Source organism: Lepus europaeus, chromosome 17 (assembly GCF_033115175.1).
Source record: "Lepus europaeus isolate LE1 chromosome 17, mLepTim1.pri, whole genome shotgun sequence".
NCBI classification, from domain to species: domain Eukaryota; kingdom Metazoa; phylum Chordata; class Mammalia; order Lagomorpha; family Leporidae; genus Lepus; species Lepus europaeus.
Genome location: NC_084843.1, coordinates 10,511,034 through 10,528,384, shown reverse-complemented (window position 1 = coordinate 10,528,384; position 17,351 = coordinate 10,511,034).

Here is a 17,351-nt window from a genome sequence, read left to right as displayed (position 1 = left end):
GCTTGGGCTCCTGCACCCACGTGGGAGATCCAGACGAAATTCCTGGCTTCAGCCTGGCCCGGCCCTGGCTGTTGTGTCCACTTGGGGGAGTGAGTCAGTGGAAGGAAGAGATCACTCTCGCTCTCTCTCTCTCTGTAACACTGCTTTCAAACCAATAAATAAATCTTTTTAAAGATGATCATGATTTGGACATATACAATTTTCTTTGTCAATGCTACCTCAGTAAAACTGGAAAAGGAAGCGTGACCACCGAGAAAGAAACGTGGAGTTCTACCATGCTTGGCCTCTTGGGTCTGTTTACTTCACTTGGTGTGCCTGATAGGTTCAAGGTCATCCACATTTGAGCACTCCCCTGTATGCCATTTCTTTTTCTTTTTCTTCTTTTTTTTTTTTAGATTGATTTTATTATTTGAAAGGCAGAGTGGTAGTGTTGTGGGGCGTACAGATTAAAAACCCAGCGAGACTTTGAGGTCACATTAGGAGCCTTTATTAGCCAGCTGGCGACTGCCGTCTCCCAGAGCAGGTCTGGAGAAGACAGCCCCGAGTTGCAGTGTGTGTGTGTGTGTGTGTGGCGGGGGGGGGGTGTTAAAGGCAGAAACTACATTTTGGTGGCCTTGGCCGTTGTCAAGCAAGCAAGCAGAGGTACAGAAGCCAGAACTATACCGGGTACAGCCAGAGGAGCAGACTGGTGGCTGTAACTTGTTTCTCTCAAAGGAACAGTCCCTGCTCTGAAGCAACCAAGCAAGATAGCCTACAACCACCTGGGCTGGCTGTGTCCCAGGGGAAAACCTTAACCTTAAAGACACCTTGTCACAATAGAGAGTGACAGAGAGCTTTCAACTGCTGGCTCAGTCCCCCAATGGCCAGAGCTGGACCCAATGGAAACCAGGAACCTGGAACTCCATCTGGGTGTCCTACCTGGGTAGCAGGGGCCCAAGTACTTGGGCCATCTTCTGTTGCCTTCCTAAACACAGTAACAGGCAGACGTATTGGAGACAGAGCAGCCAGGACTGGACTCCACGCTCTGGTGGGGGCTGCCGCTGTCTCCAGCTGCGGTAGCTTTATCTGCTGCACCACACCGCCACCCTAGCCCTCCACCTCTTCATGGCTGAATCATCTCCACTGTGCACTTAAACAGCACTTGGAGAGACATCTGGGCTGCAGCTAGCTTCTGAGCATCAGACCCCTTGTCTGAAGGCAGGAGGACGTGGTGGGAACTCTGGTGGAGGTCACTCCACAGCACCCAGCAGGGGAGCCGTGAGGATTCCGTCTCCTGTGGAGGAGTCTGAGAGGAAGAACTCTCCTGGGAACTGACGAGTCACTGGAGTGACTTTGCTTCTTGCTTCCTCACTTTCCCCAGTGCTGGACATGACGTTGACCAGGCTGTGCTAACTGGCAGTATTTCCAACTCCGGCCTGCTGCATGGTTACCGGTTTCTGTGGAACTTACACATCTCCTCTCACTTGTATACTTGCCTTCCTCAAAACATTTGTCTTTATTTTAATAGTATTTTTCCCAGCTCAGTTTTCCTGAAGCAATTCACAGTGAAATCCTACAAGTGAACCGCGTCTCCTGTCGCTTAGGGAGACACAAAGTCAAAGCCGGAAGTTTCAGCTCCTCCGCCCGCAATGCTTTGTCCATCCACCATCCATTCCAGTGCTGTACCCGGGAGATCTTTTTCTTAATGAAACATAGCAGCTGACCTATTTTCCCCCATTAAACTTTGATATGTTCTCTTCATTAATTTAAAATACCCGAACTCTGCATGTTTAAGATGACTTCTCCTGGCCCGGTGGAGAAACGTACCCCCACGAGAGCCAGGGAAGCAGATGGCACGTGGAGGCTCGGAGGTGGAATTTGACAAATCCCATGAATGAAAGTCTCAGCTGACATTTGTTAGAGTTTCCTGGTGGTTTTTAGGATGTGTCCGTCAGCAGGGAGCCCAGGTGGGGGTGCACAGAACAGTGCCTTGTCTACGGAGTGCAGAGGGAACGCTCAGGGAGCCTGCCTCCTCTTCATAAATCCTGACGATTTATGCTTGCGCTCTGGGCTCCGAGAATGCGGGGGGCCTGGCAGGAAGTGTGTGGGGCACAGAGTGCAGAGCTCTCGTTCCCCAAGGTGCCTTGTTCTGCTGCTGCTAATGTGGTTTGCAGACTTATTGCTTTCTAGAGATCCCTAATGTGCTCTTAGATCTATGATTCCATGTCAAATCAGCTGAGAAGTGAGGAGTCATGCTCTCGCCATCACTCCTAGCCTCGGGCTCAAGTTTCCAGTTTTAGAACAGATGACAAGAGGATAAAGGAAAGAAACACATATTACTAGGGCAATGTAAAGTTGCATAGGAACATAATGAAATGCAGGCACTTGTTTTCAGTCAATCTTCCTACTGTCTCTTTGGGGTGACATCAAACCATTAGCCCCTCAGAGGCCCCACTAATATAGATGACAGGAGATGTAGAATTTAATAACTTGGTACCTGAGCTTGGCTCTGGACTTTTTTTTTTAATAAGATTTACTAATTTATTTGAAAGGCAGAGAATTACAGAGAGACAGGCAGAGACAGAGGTCTTCCATCTGCTGGTTCACTCCTCAAATGGCTGCAATGGCTGGCACTTGGCCAGGCAGAAGCCAGGAGTCTGGAACTCATCTGGATCTCCCGGGTCAGTAGCAAGGGCCCAAGCACTTGGCCATCCTCTGCTGCCTTCCTAGGTGCAATAGCAGGGAGCTGGATTGGAAGTGGAGCAGCCAGGACTTGAACCTGTGCTCATAAGGGAGGCCAGCATCACAGGTGGCAGCTTAACCTAGTTCTGGGCTTTCTTCTCTTTCTTTCTTTCTTTCTTTCTTTTTTTTTTAAGATTCATTTTATTTGTTTGAAAGAATTACACAGAGAGAGTCTGATATAAATACACACACACACACACACACAGAGAGAGAGAGAGAGAGAGAGAGAGGTCTTCCATTCACTGGTTCACTCCCCAAATGGCTGCAATAGCCAGAGCTGAGCTGATCCAAAGCCAAGAGCCAGGAGCTTCTTCTGGGTCTCCCACGTGGGTGCAGGGGCCCAAGAACTTGGGCCATCCTTTGCTGTTTTCCCAGGCACATTAGCAGCGACAGGAAGTGGAGCAGCTGGGGCTTGAACCAGCACCGTATGAGATGCCGATGCTGCAGGCTGGGGTTTTAACCCGCTTTGCCACAGTGCCGGCCCCTCTGGGCTTTCTTAACAACTCATATGGAACAAGTTTTTTTTTTTTTTTTTTTTTTTTTTTTTTGACAGGCAGAATGGATAGTGAGAGAGACAGAGAGAAAGGTCTTCCTTTTTGCTGTTGTTCACCCTCCAATGGCCGCTACGGCCGGCGCATCTCGCTGATCTGAAGGCAGGAGCCAGGTGCTTCTCCTGGTCTCCCATGCGGGTGCAGGGCCCAAGGACTTGGGCCATCCTCCACTGCCTTCCCGGGCCATAGCAGAGAGCTGGCCTGGAAGAGGGGCAACCGGGATAGAATCCGGCGCCCCAACTGGGACTGGAACCTGGTGTGCCGGCGCCGCAAGGTGGAGGATTAGCCTGTTAAGCCACGGTGCCAGCCAAGGAATAAGTTATTTAACCTCTCTAAACTTCCACTTCTTTGGCTCTAAAATGACAACAATTTCTCAGGGTTATTCTGAAGATTAAGTGAGATCATACATGGAAATGCTTTGTCTAGTCCCAGCAAAAGTACTTATTATTATTGTTTAAATCAGTGCCAAGCAGGTCATTCAGGCTTAGTGCTTGGAAGAGGAAACATCGTGAGACCTGCAACATTTGGGACAGCTCCTAATTAAGTGTGTATGTCACCAGGCAACACTGGGCTCACAGTAATGACTTTGGCCTTATCTTGCAGAGCAACATAATGGTGATAAACGGAGCAGTCTCAAGTTCAAATGGAAAAATCTGCTCTGCTGGAGAAGAGGGTGCTAGAGACTCTGAGGCAGGTGGAATGTGTGTGAAATTGACTGCTGAGAAATGGGGTTCCATGGCAAAATCTAAAGGGAAAAATATATGGTTGACGACGATTAATGTCTGCTACATTGGCCGCCAGCAAGAATTTACCTCTGTGATAATTCAGGTGTGTACCCAACAGACCTTTATGGAGTTCTCTCAAGTGGCCATGCCAGGTCCTGATGCTGGGGAGGAGAGTGCCTGTGCTCCAGTGGCTCATGGTCTAACTGGTGAGGAAGGTGGCAGGAAGTGGCACACAGGACACCGAGGGAGCCCACGGGGCTCTGAAGCCTGCTGAGGCAGGGGATCCACAAATTAAGGGTTAAAGGAACAACTAGGAATTGGGCCACTGGATGAGCCAGGTGGAGCCAGGGTGGGCAGTGTTCTTCCGACCATTCTTGCTGTTAGCTGGAGCGAGCTCCAGAATTCTTAACGAGGAAATCATGGCTGTGTTCACAAGAGGGAGACGTGCTGGTGGCAGACAGCAGGAGCAGAGGTGGGGAACTGCCATGGTGAGCATTTGCTGCTGCAGGTGCAGGGGGAGGCTGGGGCGGGGGGACAGGAGGCTCAGCACATGGGTCTTGGGCTTGCTTGTGGACAGCAGGAAGCCACAGAAAGGCTTACCCACAGGAGCCACAGCATCAGATCTCTGGGTGCTGTTAACGTTGTTAATTTTAACTTTAGAAAACGGCTTTTCTTCCATTAGGGTCCCTCTGTCTTCTCTTGTCCTTCCACGAGTTAAATAAGAATGGGGGGGGCCGGCGCCGCGGCTCACTAGGCTAATCCTCCGCCTTGCGGCGCCGGCACACCGGGTTCTAGTCCCGGTCGGGGCACCGATCCTGTCCCGGTTGCCCCTCTTCCAGGCCAGCTCTCTGCTGTGGCCAGGGAGTGCAGTGGAGGATGGCCCAAGTTCTTGGGCCCTGCACCCCATGGGAGACCAGGAGAAGCACCTGGCTCCTGCCATCGGATCAGCGCGGTGCGCCGGCCGCAGCGCGCTACCGCGGCGGCCATTGGAGGGTGAACCAACGGCAAAAAAAAGGAAGACCTTTCTCTCTGTCTCTCTCTCTCACTGTCCACTCTGCCTGTCAAAAAAAAAAAAAAAAAATGGGGGGGTGGGGGGTGGCTGGCGCTGTGGCTCACTTGGTTAATCCTCCGCCTGTGGTGCCGGAATCCCACATGGGCGCCAGGTTCTAGTCCCAGTTGCTCCTCTTCCAGTCCAGCTCTCTACTGTGGCCCAGGAAGGCAGTGGAGGATGGCCCAAGTGCTTGGGCCCTGCACCCTCGTGGGAGACCAGGAGGAAGCACCTGGCTCCTGGCTTTGGATTGGCACAGCGCTGGCCGTTGCGGCCATTTGGGGAGTGAACCAGTGGATGGAAAACCTTTCTCTCTGTCTCTCTCTCTGTCTAACTCTGCCTGTCAAATTAAAAAAAAAAGAATGTGGGAGATGAGAAATCACTGGTTGCTTCGCACGTTTGTGCTGGTGAGGCGATTGCAGCTTCGTACAGCGTCTTCCCATCTGTCACTTCACCGCTGCCTCCCGAGAATCACGTTGCTGGTGACGAGTCTGAGAGGTCACTTCCCGGCTCTAAGTCACTGAGGACCGCGCTGCCGCCTGGCAGGTGCAGTGGATGCAGGCAAATGTCACTGAGTCAGCTCCTTACTGTTCCGGAAGCAGTGATTGAGTCCCTCCCTAGCCTCAGGCTTTTTGTTTTGGCTTTTTTTTGGGGGGGGGGGGGCTTTTTGGCTTTTTTTCCCTTTTGGTTGGCATTTGAAGGCAAAATTGTGTCATCTTTTCTGAGCCTCTGAAATGTCAGTTAGTATATTTATTATTCGCTATTTGATTTGCAGGGATCTCCTTCCTCTTGACCCTTCTGATGAAAGCTTTCTATAATCCTTTTCCTTGGCTTTTCCTCTTTTACTTAAACTTAGACGTACACTCACATGAGTGTGTGTGTGTGTGTGTGTGTGTCTGCACACTGACTTCAGCCTGGTGTTTGGATGTGTCTGAGCATGTGTGACAGAGGGCTATTGATGGGAGTGGAGTGGGACAGCCTGCGTTGGTGAGGACAACATGGCTCATTCTTGCATGTTTATCGTTAGTTCAGGCCCAGGGCTTGGCCTTGGCCCTGTAGAGAGTGGTGCCGGCAGAAGCTGTTGAACCAGTGAAGGTCTGGCTTCCAGTTGTACAGTGAGGGGGTGCTCTTCTTTCTCCTGAATGGAACTCAGTATGGCTGAGGTGTGGTGGGTGGAGGCCCTGGGACCTCCATGCAGACTTGGCTCCCTGGGGTGAGCAGGGCCAGGACATCAGCTGATGCCACTGTTGACACAGACAACTCTACTAATGCTGCTTAGTTTTGGTTACAGATGAAAGAAACACAATCAAACCAGCTCCAGCCCAAAGAGGGATTAATGAGTACCTGGACTTGTCCAGACTGGGGACACACGTTCAGGTCTGGACGGATGCAGAGGGTCAAGGGGTGGAGCGATATGATGGTTCTGGAGCTCTCCGTCTCTTCAAAGGAGAGCTTGCTCTGCACAGGAGGAGAGATAGCCAACAGTGCTCCTGGAGTTAGGTGCACTCCATGAAAGAACGGGTTCTCTCTCGACGTTTGTGGAGAAGGCCTCTGAGTGACCAGGCTTGGACAGTGCCCACTCCTGGACCTCTGCTATGGCTGGGGATGGGACACCATGACCAGCTGAGCCCAGGTCTAGAAATCCCAGGGAATGGTGGAGAGCTCTGACCAAATGGAAGGCACAGATTCACTACAGAGCTGTCCCTGAGGGTCAGCCACACGGAGGGGACAGAATAGTCTCCAATGCATGAATACTCGAGGGTAGGTTGATCGTGGACGTGAGCAGAAGGTTTCTGGAGGGAAGTGAAGGCAGAGATGAGCTGGTCGGGGACAATGTTGAAATTCACCTGGAGACACTGAGCACAGAGGTACTGCATATGAGCAGCTCTATGACGGGTCAGCAGGTGTAACTCAGCGCAGCCAAGCCAATGAGCTTGATGTGGTGCCCATCCTGAAAGCTGCCGTGTGCTTTCCTGGTTCCTGGCTCACGGAGCATCTTTTACAGCATCCCATCGCCTACATTTCCTGCTGGGTACGAGTCTCAGGAGTCCTGGCTGTGACCCTAGGAGCCTCAGAACTGAGCCCTGGGAAGGCTTCCCAGTCTTGTTTCTAGCCAGATGACCCAGATGTGCCCCCATTGCTGCTTTTTGTGTAACTCGCTTTGAAACTGTCAAAATCTTTTTTAAATAGATTTTTATTTATTTATTTTCAAGGGCAGAGACAGAGAGAGGGAAAGACAGACAAATCTTCCATCCACTGGTTCACTCCCCAAATGGCTGTAATGGTTGGGACTGGAGAGGTCAAAGCCAGGAGATTCTTCCAGGTCTCCCATGGTTCAGGGACCCAAGTACTTGGGTGTTCTGCTGCTGCTTCCCCAGGCACATTAGCAGGAAAGTGGATTAGAAGTGGAGCTGCCAGGACTCGACCTGGTACCCAGATGGGATGCAGGCATCGCAGGCAGTTCTTTACCTGCTATACCACGACACCAGCCCTGAAACTGTCAAAATCTTAACTTCTGTCCTATAGTTCCTTGCTTTGTTCCAGAAAGGATATGAAGCCCTCTATAAGATTATATGTAGTTTAATAAGATTAAATAATAAAAAAAAAGATGAGAAAGAAACTGAGGTCAAGGGAAAATAAGGGTGTGAGAAGCCTGACGAAGGCCAGGGTAAGGTAGGCACGTGAAGCACCTGTGGGGTGAACCCAGAGTGCGGCGAAGAGCTTCTTAGCCCCAATGCACAGAAATAAATTGTTCACGGCAGGCGGAAGATTAAAATCAAACCTGTGGCTCCAAGGCGTGCAGCCACGTCACAGAGGCACTGAACCTTCCTTCCTGCACGTAATGGCCTCAAAGGCACGCACATGAAATATGCAATAATACATAACAGAGTTTCCCGGGGTGGCTTCTCACAGCGCCTTCCAATGGAGGGCTACAGTATGGTGAAAAGTACAGCTTAGTAGGAACTTCTGTATGGGAAGCAAAAATGGCTCTATTGATCTCTCCAAGAGTCTGGCTGGCTCAAAATGTTGCATTTAAAATGAAAGGAAGAATGATGGCATGTTCTCCGCCAACATCATCTCTCTTAGCGATGCCAGAGTCGCTAAGAATAGGCCAGCGTTGACTTTGCTGTCTGTCTGATGTAGGGTCTTTTGCCCAGCTCCCTGTCACGCTCTGTGGAGCTGGTCGTTTGAAGAGAGGACGGCTTTGTTATTATTATTCACCAACAAAGCAGCTGGGTTGGGTAGGAGGAAGGTAGGCTGCAGTAATGTACAGCAAGGCCAGTTTGGCTGGAGAGGCTTGGAGTCTGGCACCAAGCATGGTGCCGTCACTGACACGGGTGGTGGAAGAACGGAGGTGTTCATTGCCAAGTGCAGAGCAAGGAGAAGGGCTGCTCTCACTTGACCCCCAGGCTCCCTGTGGCCAGAGCTAGAGATCTTTACACATTGAAGCTGGGACCTGGAGGGGTGTGTTCGGCTCATGTGCAGGTCCCTCCTCCCATTGGTCGTGGCCCTCCTCCCATTGGTTGGTGATGCTGTGCTCTTTTGGGAATTCTGGTGATGGCAAAGCGGCCCCTGGTCAATCAAGTGGTGGTAGCTTCTTGCCCAGGACCTGGGGTTCCTGAAAAGAGACCCCAGGAGACAAGACCTAATACTGAGAAGTTACCTAGCAGCAGAGACAAAGGGCGTCAGGAGTCCTGCGTTCCGGGACCCTGCAGGGCGGCTCCATCTCTCCCTCCCTTCAGTGAGTTCATTTAGGTCAAGGCAGGGCATGGAAATATGAAGGTCAGGGAGGGAGGCTGGGGGACCAAGGACGACCAGGACCCGGTGGTCTCTAGCGTTGGCATCAAGCACACGGTTTGGGGTGTGTTTGGGGTTCTGTCTCAGGTGGCTGTGTAGCTCTCTGCCCTGGGTCCCCTCTGCACAGGCCCTGTCCTGAAAGGTAGGACTAAAAACACGCGATCAGACCACACGATCGGACCCCCTGTCAAAGCATAAAGTGTGGGGATGTGCACAAAAGGAGCAGGGAGGTGGGAAGAGGGTTTTCCTGGTTGTGGTGTCAAGGGGACACCCAGTGAGAGGGCGGCCTCGTGTGTCCTGTGACAAACAGCTGCAGTCATGGTTTAGGGGCGTCCCCTGAGCTGGAGAAAGGGTGGGCATTGTGGGACAGTTTTTTTTTTTTTTAAAGAGGCAAAGTTGCAGAGAGAGAGAGAGAGAGAGAGATCTTCCATCTACTGGTTTACTCCTCAAATGGCTGCAATGGCCAGAGCAGAGCTGATCCAAAGCCAGGAGCTAGGTGCTTCCTCTGGGTCTCCCACATGGGTGCAGGGCCCCCCAAACTCAGAATATCTTCTGCTTTCCAAGGCGATAGCAGAGAGCTGGATTGGAAGAGGAGCAGTCAGGACTAGAACGGGGCCCATATGGGATGCTGGTGCTGTAAGCGGAGGATTAACCTACTGCACCACAGCGCCAGCCCCGAGCAGTTTTAGAATGAGGAGACTGGCACTGAGTGGAGGGAGTTTTCATTTTCAGGTGGTCTAACAAGACCAGGCAGTGCCATAGTCACAGACAAACAAGAGCTGAGCTTTCTAAGGAGCAGTAGCACTCAGAGCTGTGCTTAAGCCCAGTAGCTGGCTGGAAGAGGATTCCAAACATGTTGGTTGGAATTTAAGTGTGTATAATAGCATCGAGATGACTCAATGACCATCACGTTCAGCTTTGTGCCTGGTGCCGGCTACCCATGGACTTAACTTGTGGAGCAGATTTTTAATGGAGACAAATCAGGATTTTTTTCCCCCCTTCTGCCCATGGCAAAGTTCCCTGAACAATTGAGATAATTTTATTCAGGCCGCTGTAATTGGGAGATCACTGATCAATGAGGAAATGTCTCAAGGAAGGGACAGAATACTTGGGATTTAAAACGAGTGAATCAGTTAGGAAGTGCAGAGACGGCTCTGGCGCTGGAACATGGGCGAGCAGGTGGGGGACTTCTCTGTTGTTCACAGTGGCTTTGCCTGGGCACAGGAGAAGTGTGACATTGTCATGTCCATCCTCTGTCCCTGGAAGCGAAAACTTAGTGACCCCTCCCTTTCGGGTCCTTCCAATCCAAGTGTCTGGACATCCTCCGAGCGACATCAGAGTTCCCACAGGGCTACTCACGTTTGGGGAAGGTGGAATTATGTTGTTCTCGTGTGACTCCGTTCTAGCACGTGTTTTACCGAGCAGTGAACGAGCCCTTTGTCTCCAGCTGTGTGGGGAGTAAGCTTCCCCAGGACACGATGCCTCTTTACGGGACTGTCGTCACAATTAGCACTTCTTCAGAACAGAATGAAAGTCATTATGGTCAATTTCACAAACCTTCTCTCCATAATGATTTTAATCAACATTTTCGTGTCTAAATTCTTAGGTGCAAGAAATTAGAACTTAAATTGTACTTAAGGACATTTTTATTGTCTTGTCCCATGAGTCACCTTCTCTTTAACTGGGACCTTGAGGGCAACTCAGAGAGCTCTGGTCTGATGTCTTCCTTGACAAGGACTCGCGTAGCTGGGATAACCGAACGTCTAGTTTGTGATTGTGTTGGGAGTCACTGTGTCCCTGTGTGGCCCTGATAAGACAGCGGGATGCACACAGTTCTTAAATGGGAGAATATTTAAGTTCTTTTGTGAAGCCATTGAGCGGGTCTCAGGGGCAGGAGACAATGTCCCCAGGCGTTTCGGATCTCATAAATGTCTCTGCTTTGTTTTTCCAGACTGGGCCCATGGAGGTTGGTGTGAGCTTGTTGGCCACTTGGTCCTGGGACCTCAGCTCTTGTTCAGAGCTCGACTCTTGGGAACAGAGAGAGGTGCACGACACAGGAAGACTTGGAACTGGGGGGTACAAGAGTCCAAAGGATGAAACTGTTTATATTCTAAAAAGAGCAAATATTTACTGGGCGGCTTGGTGTGTTCAGAGGCACTGGTCAGGCGCTGTGAGGGAGAGGAGGAAGCCAAGGCCGGGTGTGGAGGGGAACAGTTTCCCTGATCTTTCTGAGGTCTCAGCTGGGACGGGAATTTCTAACAGAAGACAGAGGTTGGTGAACATGTATCCCTTACGGACACGTGGGAGATGCCCGGAGAAACGAGTGCGTCTCGAGAGGTGCCTTGGAACTCTGGCTTATATGAAGGTAGTCTTAAAAACAATATTTATTTATTAGAAAGGCAGAGTTATAGAGAGGTAGAGGGAGAGAGAGAGAGAAAGAGAGAGAGAGAGAGAGATGTTTTCCATCTGCTGGTTCACTCCCCAATTGGCCGCACCAGCTGGAGCTGGGCCCATCCAAAGCCAGGATCCAGGTGCTTCTTCCTGGTCTCCCATGTGGGTGCAGGGGCCCAAGGACTTGGGCCATCCTCTACTGCTTTCCCAGGCCATAGCAGGGAGCTGGATGGGAAGTGGAGCAGCCGGGACTTGAAGCAGGCCCATATGGGATGCTGGCACCACAGGCGACTTTACCTGCTATGCCACAGTGCTGACCCCATATGAAGGTATTTATAAAAATTTGTGGAAAATGTGTATTTTGAAAAAAAAATTATGTCTGTATTTCATCTGTTTTTGCATCAAAATAAACTTTTAATCCCATTTTCCACAAACTTCTGAAGTCTCCTGATTTAGCATCGTCAACAAAGCACAATGGCAATTTTTTAAAATGAACTACATCCTGTTCTTTCTTAACTTTTAATTAATTTTTATTTTATTTGAAAGTCAGTGATATGTTCTGTCTGCTGGTTTACTTCCCAAATGCCCACAACCAGGGCTGGACTAGGCCAAAGCCAGGGGCCTGGAATTCTATTTGGGTCTCCCATGTGGGTGGCAGGGACCCAAGCACTTGACCCATCACCTGCTGCCTCCTGGGGTGTGCATTAGCAGGGAGCTGGAATTGGAAGCAGAGCTGGGACTTGAACCCAGGTACTCTGCTATGGGGCTTGAGCATCCCAGGCAGAGACTTAACCCCTGAGCCAAATTATCTCCCCAAACAATATTTTTGGAGAAGTGACAAGACAGAGGAAAAGGACTCTGAGACTCGTGGGAGGCAAATAAGCGGGCAACTAATGGCAGATACTGGTTGGTTGGTGAGGTCTGTTATGCAGGCTCTGATGTCATCTCCCAGCTGTCTTTGGTGGTGAACCTTTGTCCTTGCAGACAGGGGAGGAGGGGCACTTTCAGAACTGTGTGTCCTGCTTTCAGACAAATGGGGGGAGAGCTCTTCTTGTTTCTGATGTTGTCTGCAGCTCAAAATAATCCTGGGGGCAAGTGGCATATTTTGGGGTTGCACATTCTGGCCTCTGGCACCTGAGGCCAAGCTGAAAGTGCCTGGTTAGACACTGTGCTGCTCCCTTTATACCTGCTAGCTCGTTTCCATTTTCACATCAGCATCACGGAGTGGGTGAGTGTTCTTAATGCCGTATTCCTACGAGGACACTCAGACGAGTGTGCAGGGGGGGTTAAGTCACTGTCAGAACACCAGCGTCTCGTATCTGAGAGCTGTTTTGAGTCCCAACTGCTCCATCTCCCATCCAGCTTCCTGCCGGTGCTCTGGGAAGGCAGCACAAGATGGCCCAAGTGCTGGAGTCCCTGCTCCTTAGGTGGGAAGCCAGGATGGAGCTCCTGGCTTTGGCCTGGTCCAGACCTGACCGTTGTGGCCATTTGGGGAGTGAACTGGCAGATGGAAACACTCTCTCTGTCTCTCTCCCCCTACCCTCAGTGTTTTACTCTTTTGCTCTTTCTTTCTTTGACAGGTAGAGTTATAGACAGAGAGAGAGAGGAAGAGAAAGGCCTTCTGTTGGTTCACTCCCCAAATGGCCACTACGGCCAGTGCTGCACCAATCGAAGCCAGGAGCCAGGTGCCTCTCCCTGGTCTCCCATGCAGGTGCAGGGCCCAAGCACTTGGGCCATCCTCCACTGCCCTCCCGGGCCATAGCAGAGAGCTGGACTGGAAGAGGAGCAACCGGGACTAGAACCTGGTGCCCATATGGGATGCCGGCGCCGCAGACAGAGGATTAACCAAGTGAACCACGTTGCTGGCCCCTCTTTTGCTCTTTCAAATAAATATTTTAAAAAGATTCTCTCTGAGTACAGAAGGGGACCAGGGGATATACTCCAAGCTAGTGGTTTTCATACTTGGACATGCCTCAGAATAATCTGGAAGGATTATAAAATACAGATTATTGGGCCCCACTCCCAGAGTCTCTGATCTCCTAATTCTTAGGTAAGGTCTCAGAATTTGGATTTCTGGTAAGTTCCCAGGTGATCCTGATCCACGGACCAAACTTGAAGAACCACTGCTCTAAACAAGGGCAAGAAGGTGCCAAATTATAAGGTATATTTGGAAACCAGCAGTTGGCCAGTAGGGTTCCTGTAGAGAGATTTGCAGGACACTCATAGAGTTGAGGTCAAAAAAATAGGTTGGGACAAGCACATTCCTGTCACCTCAAAGAAATGGCTTCATTACTGAAGAGGACATCAGGGAGGCGTGTTCGATGGCAGGGTATTTCACATCACCCTATGGCTGCGTTTGGGCGGGGTCCGCATCACCCAATGGCTGTGTTTGGGCGGGGTCCGCATCACCCAATGGGCGGGGTCCACATCACCCTATGGCTGCGTTTGGGTGGGGTCCACATCACCCTATGGCTGCGTTTGGGCGGGGTCCACCCTCCAAGGAGGGTGAGAGACACATGGAGCAGAGCCCTGCCAACTGAGCCGAGGCTGGAATAGTCATCCTCTGCCCTCAGATTATGAGAAATAATAACCAAGTGTCGCTAGAAGTCATCAAGTTTGGGGATGGTTTATTTACTCAGTAATAATTTACTGATAGCTCTTCTCTAAGATGCACAGTAATTTGAATGTATGCGTTTTAGGCTGCCTAAACAAAACACCAATCCATTATTCATTTTTCTTTGTATGAAGTCACAAGTGAAACCTGTTATGCTTGCAAAGTCGGCGCGAATCTTTGACAAAATGCCAAGTGCATCACCCAGACAGCTTCTTTATGAGAGGAGCGGCGGTAGCCACTGGGCTTTCTTCGTATCTTGCTCAGTGGTTTCCCAGACTTCAGGCTCAGGCGGGGCCCCCTCACTTAGGGGGACTTATTATTCCTGAAGCATCTAACGAGCAGTCCATTATGTTGTCAGCTCATTGATTAAGAGTGTCTTCAGCGGCAGAGAAGATCATTGTTATGGAAATTGCCCCGGTCCTCTCCACTTTTCCTAATAAACTGGGTGCAAATGAGAGCATGAGCTTGAGCAGAGAGAAGTGAGCTGTTAAAACAAGCCACAGAGTCGGGCCAAATTGTTGTTTAGCATTTTTAAGACATTGTACATTGATTTTTCATAAATATTGCTAAGTTGATTAGAGCCTCTATTTGTATACTGTCATCGGTGTGAGAAACCGGTGGTTTATCTGCATTGCAGGTGGTGGCTTGAGCAGCTACACCACAGCGCTGGCCCCTGGCATGATTCTGAGGTGACTGGTAGCTTGGGGCCCCCAGACTGCTTCAGGGTTGGGCCAAGTCGTGATTAGACCATTGGCACGTTCAGCCCCGTCCCCTGACTTCCAGGGAGGGGAGAGGGGCTGGAGACTGAGTTCACTGCCAGTGATTTAGTCAATCATGTCCATGTAATGAAACGTCCATAAAACCTGCTGAGCCTCAATGCTAAGAATCTTTCTTCTCCGGGAAAGCACCTGCCATATGAGGAGAACATAGTTGTTGTGGGGTTGTCCCTGGCTAGGTCCAGCCTGTGGTATCCAGAAGAGAAGGAATTCAAGGACAACAGGTAAGTAAAGATCAGCAGAGAGACCAGATGTTTTTAAAAAAAGATTTTTATTTATTTATTTGAGAGGTAGAGACAGAGAGAAAGGTCTTCCTTCCATTGGTTCACTCTCCAAATGGCCACAACGGCTGGAACTGCGCTGATCCGAGGCCAGGAACCAGGTCCTTCTTCCAGGTCTTCCATGTGGGTGTAGAGGCCCAAGGACTTGGGTCATCTTCTATTGCTTTCCCAGGCCATAGCAGAGAGCTAGATTAGAAGAGAAGCAGCCGGGACTAGAACCGGGTGCCCATATGGGATGCTGGCACTGCAGGCAGAGGATTAACCTATTGTACCACGGAGCCGGCCTCAGAGAAACCAGATTTAAAGTGAAGTCTGCACTCAGGAATGAGTGTGGGCAAGCATGGGGAAGAAGAGCCACACTGAGCAGGGTTCAGGGCCGTCCTTTTATTTCCCTGGGGGCAGGGAGTGGTGTCCAGGCAAGGCTTAACTGAATATTCAGAGAGGGAGGACTTTGGGCGGGGCTCGAACACTGCCCATTTCCTTGCCCCCGGTTTTTGGAAATCTTGGAAGTGTCACGGCATCCGGTGCATGGTGGCAGTGGGCAGTGTTGGCCATGATGGTTTTATCATAATGACACTACAGTGAACTCAAACTCATTTTGGAGAAGGCAGCCAACAGTCGAATCGGATACTTGTAGCTGGCGCTGGTTCTTAAGCATCAGAATGCTGGTGACTGCAGTCTGCAGGGCAGGGGGTGGGGTTTGGGTGGTTCACGGGGAGGGTTGGGGGTTGGGGGGGTGGCGGGGCTGCAGGGACGGTGAGGCTGCAGGGCAGGGGCTGGCAATCCTCAGCTCCTCCTAACCACCCGCCTTCCTACATCAGTGAAATTTGTATTGGAGACCCTTGTGTCTTAAAGGGTTGACTTTGCCCAAAGAAAGGTTTGTCCTTGCCCAGCTCCTGGGAGTGAAGTGCTAAGCCCTTGGACTATCCTGCTGGTAGGAGTGTCTGTGTTTACCTGGGGGTCTTGCTCAAGCCCGGTACGCATGTTAACAGTATGTCTTAGTTCGTTTGGGCTGCCGGTATACAATGCCTTGGATCGGATCATTTATAAAGAACTGTCCACGTGACCACACACGGTGGCTGAGAGCAGAGAGCGCTGTCCACGTGACCACACACTGTGGCTGAGAGCAGAGAGCGCTGTCCATGTGACCCGACGGGGAAGACGACCAGAGTCACGCCTGGTCTCTCTTAGCTCATGCACCTTCTTCCTTTGTTGATTAACTCTGATAAACTAGACATTCAGTATAACAACTCTTGTTTTAAAAAATGATTTATTTGAAAGGCAGTCACACACACACACACAGACATAGACCTCCACACACACACAGACACACACACACAGGCCTCCACACACACAGACACACACACACGCACACTCACCCACCTCTTATCTACTGAAACCTCTCCCCAAATGCCTGAAACCTTGGGGCTGGGTCAGGCTGAAGCCAGGAACTGGAACCCCAATCCAGGTGTCCCACTGCTGCCTCCCAGGGTGTGTTTTGACATGAATCTAGAATTGGGAACACAGTTGGTACTCGGCCCCAGGCACTCTGATGTGCGAGGCATCCCAAGTAGCATCTTAACTGCAGGCCAAAGGCTGGTCCCCAGAAGTATAACAACCTTTACGAGGTCTGGAAGTCCTTCCAGCCGAACATTACACCTGAGAGTGGCTTAGGGGAGCACACTCAGCAGCAAGTTACGGAAGAACGTGTGCAAGTGTGAGAAGAGCGAGCAGTGGGCTTCCCAGGTGCTGGGGGGAGGAGGCCCCCTGCTCAGGTGGGAAGTCCAGGGAGGGTCAGGGGAGCTGGGACTTGAGTTTGCTTTTCAAGGATGGGTGAGATCAAAACAACAAAACCCCCCAGTGTTCCTTTGCTTAAAGGTTTGCTAATACAGAATATTATGAGGATAAAAAGATGGAAATTGTCAATAATACCAATTCCAAAATCCATCACCAGTGCAATGTGATTGAACTTTCCTTTGGTCTTTTTAATACATATATAAGGGGGTGGCGCTGTGGCGCAGTGGGTTATACCCTTGCCTGAAGCGCCGGCATCCCATATGGGTGTCAGTTCGAAACCCAGCTGTTCTACTTCTGATCCAGCTCTCTGCTGCGGCCTGGGAAAACAGTAGAAGATGGTCCAAATCCTTGGGCCCCTGCACCCACATGGGAGACCTGGAGGAAGCTCCTGTTTCCTGGCTTCAGATCGGCCCAGCTCCGGCCGTTGCAGCCAATTGGGGAATGAACCATTGGATGGAAGACCTTTCTCTCTCTCTGCCTCTCCTCTCTCTGTGTAACTCTGACTTTCAAATAAATAAATAAATCTTTTTAATAAGTACATATAAATCTATTTTTAAGTTTTTAATATGAGGACTGGTGTAGTAGGCTAAGCCTCTGCCTGCAGTGCCAGCACCCATATGGTCAGGGGTTTGGTCCTGGCTGGTCTTCT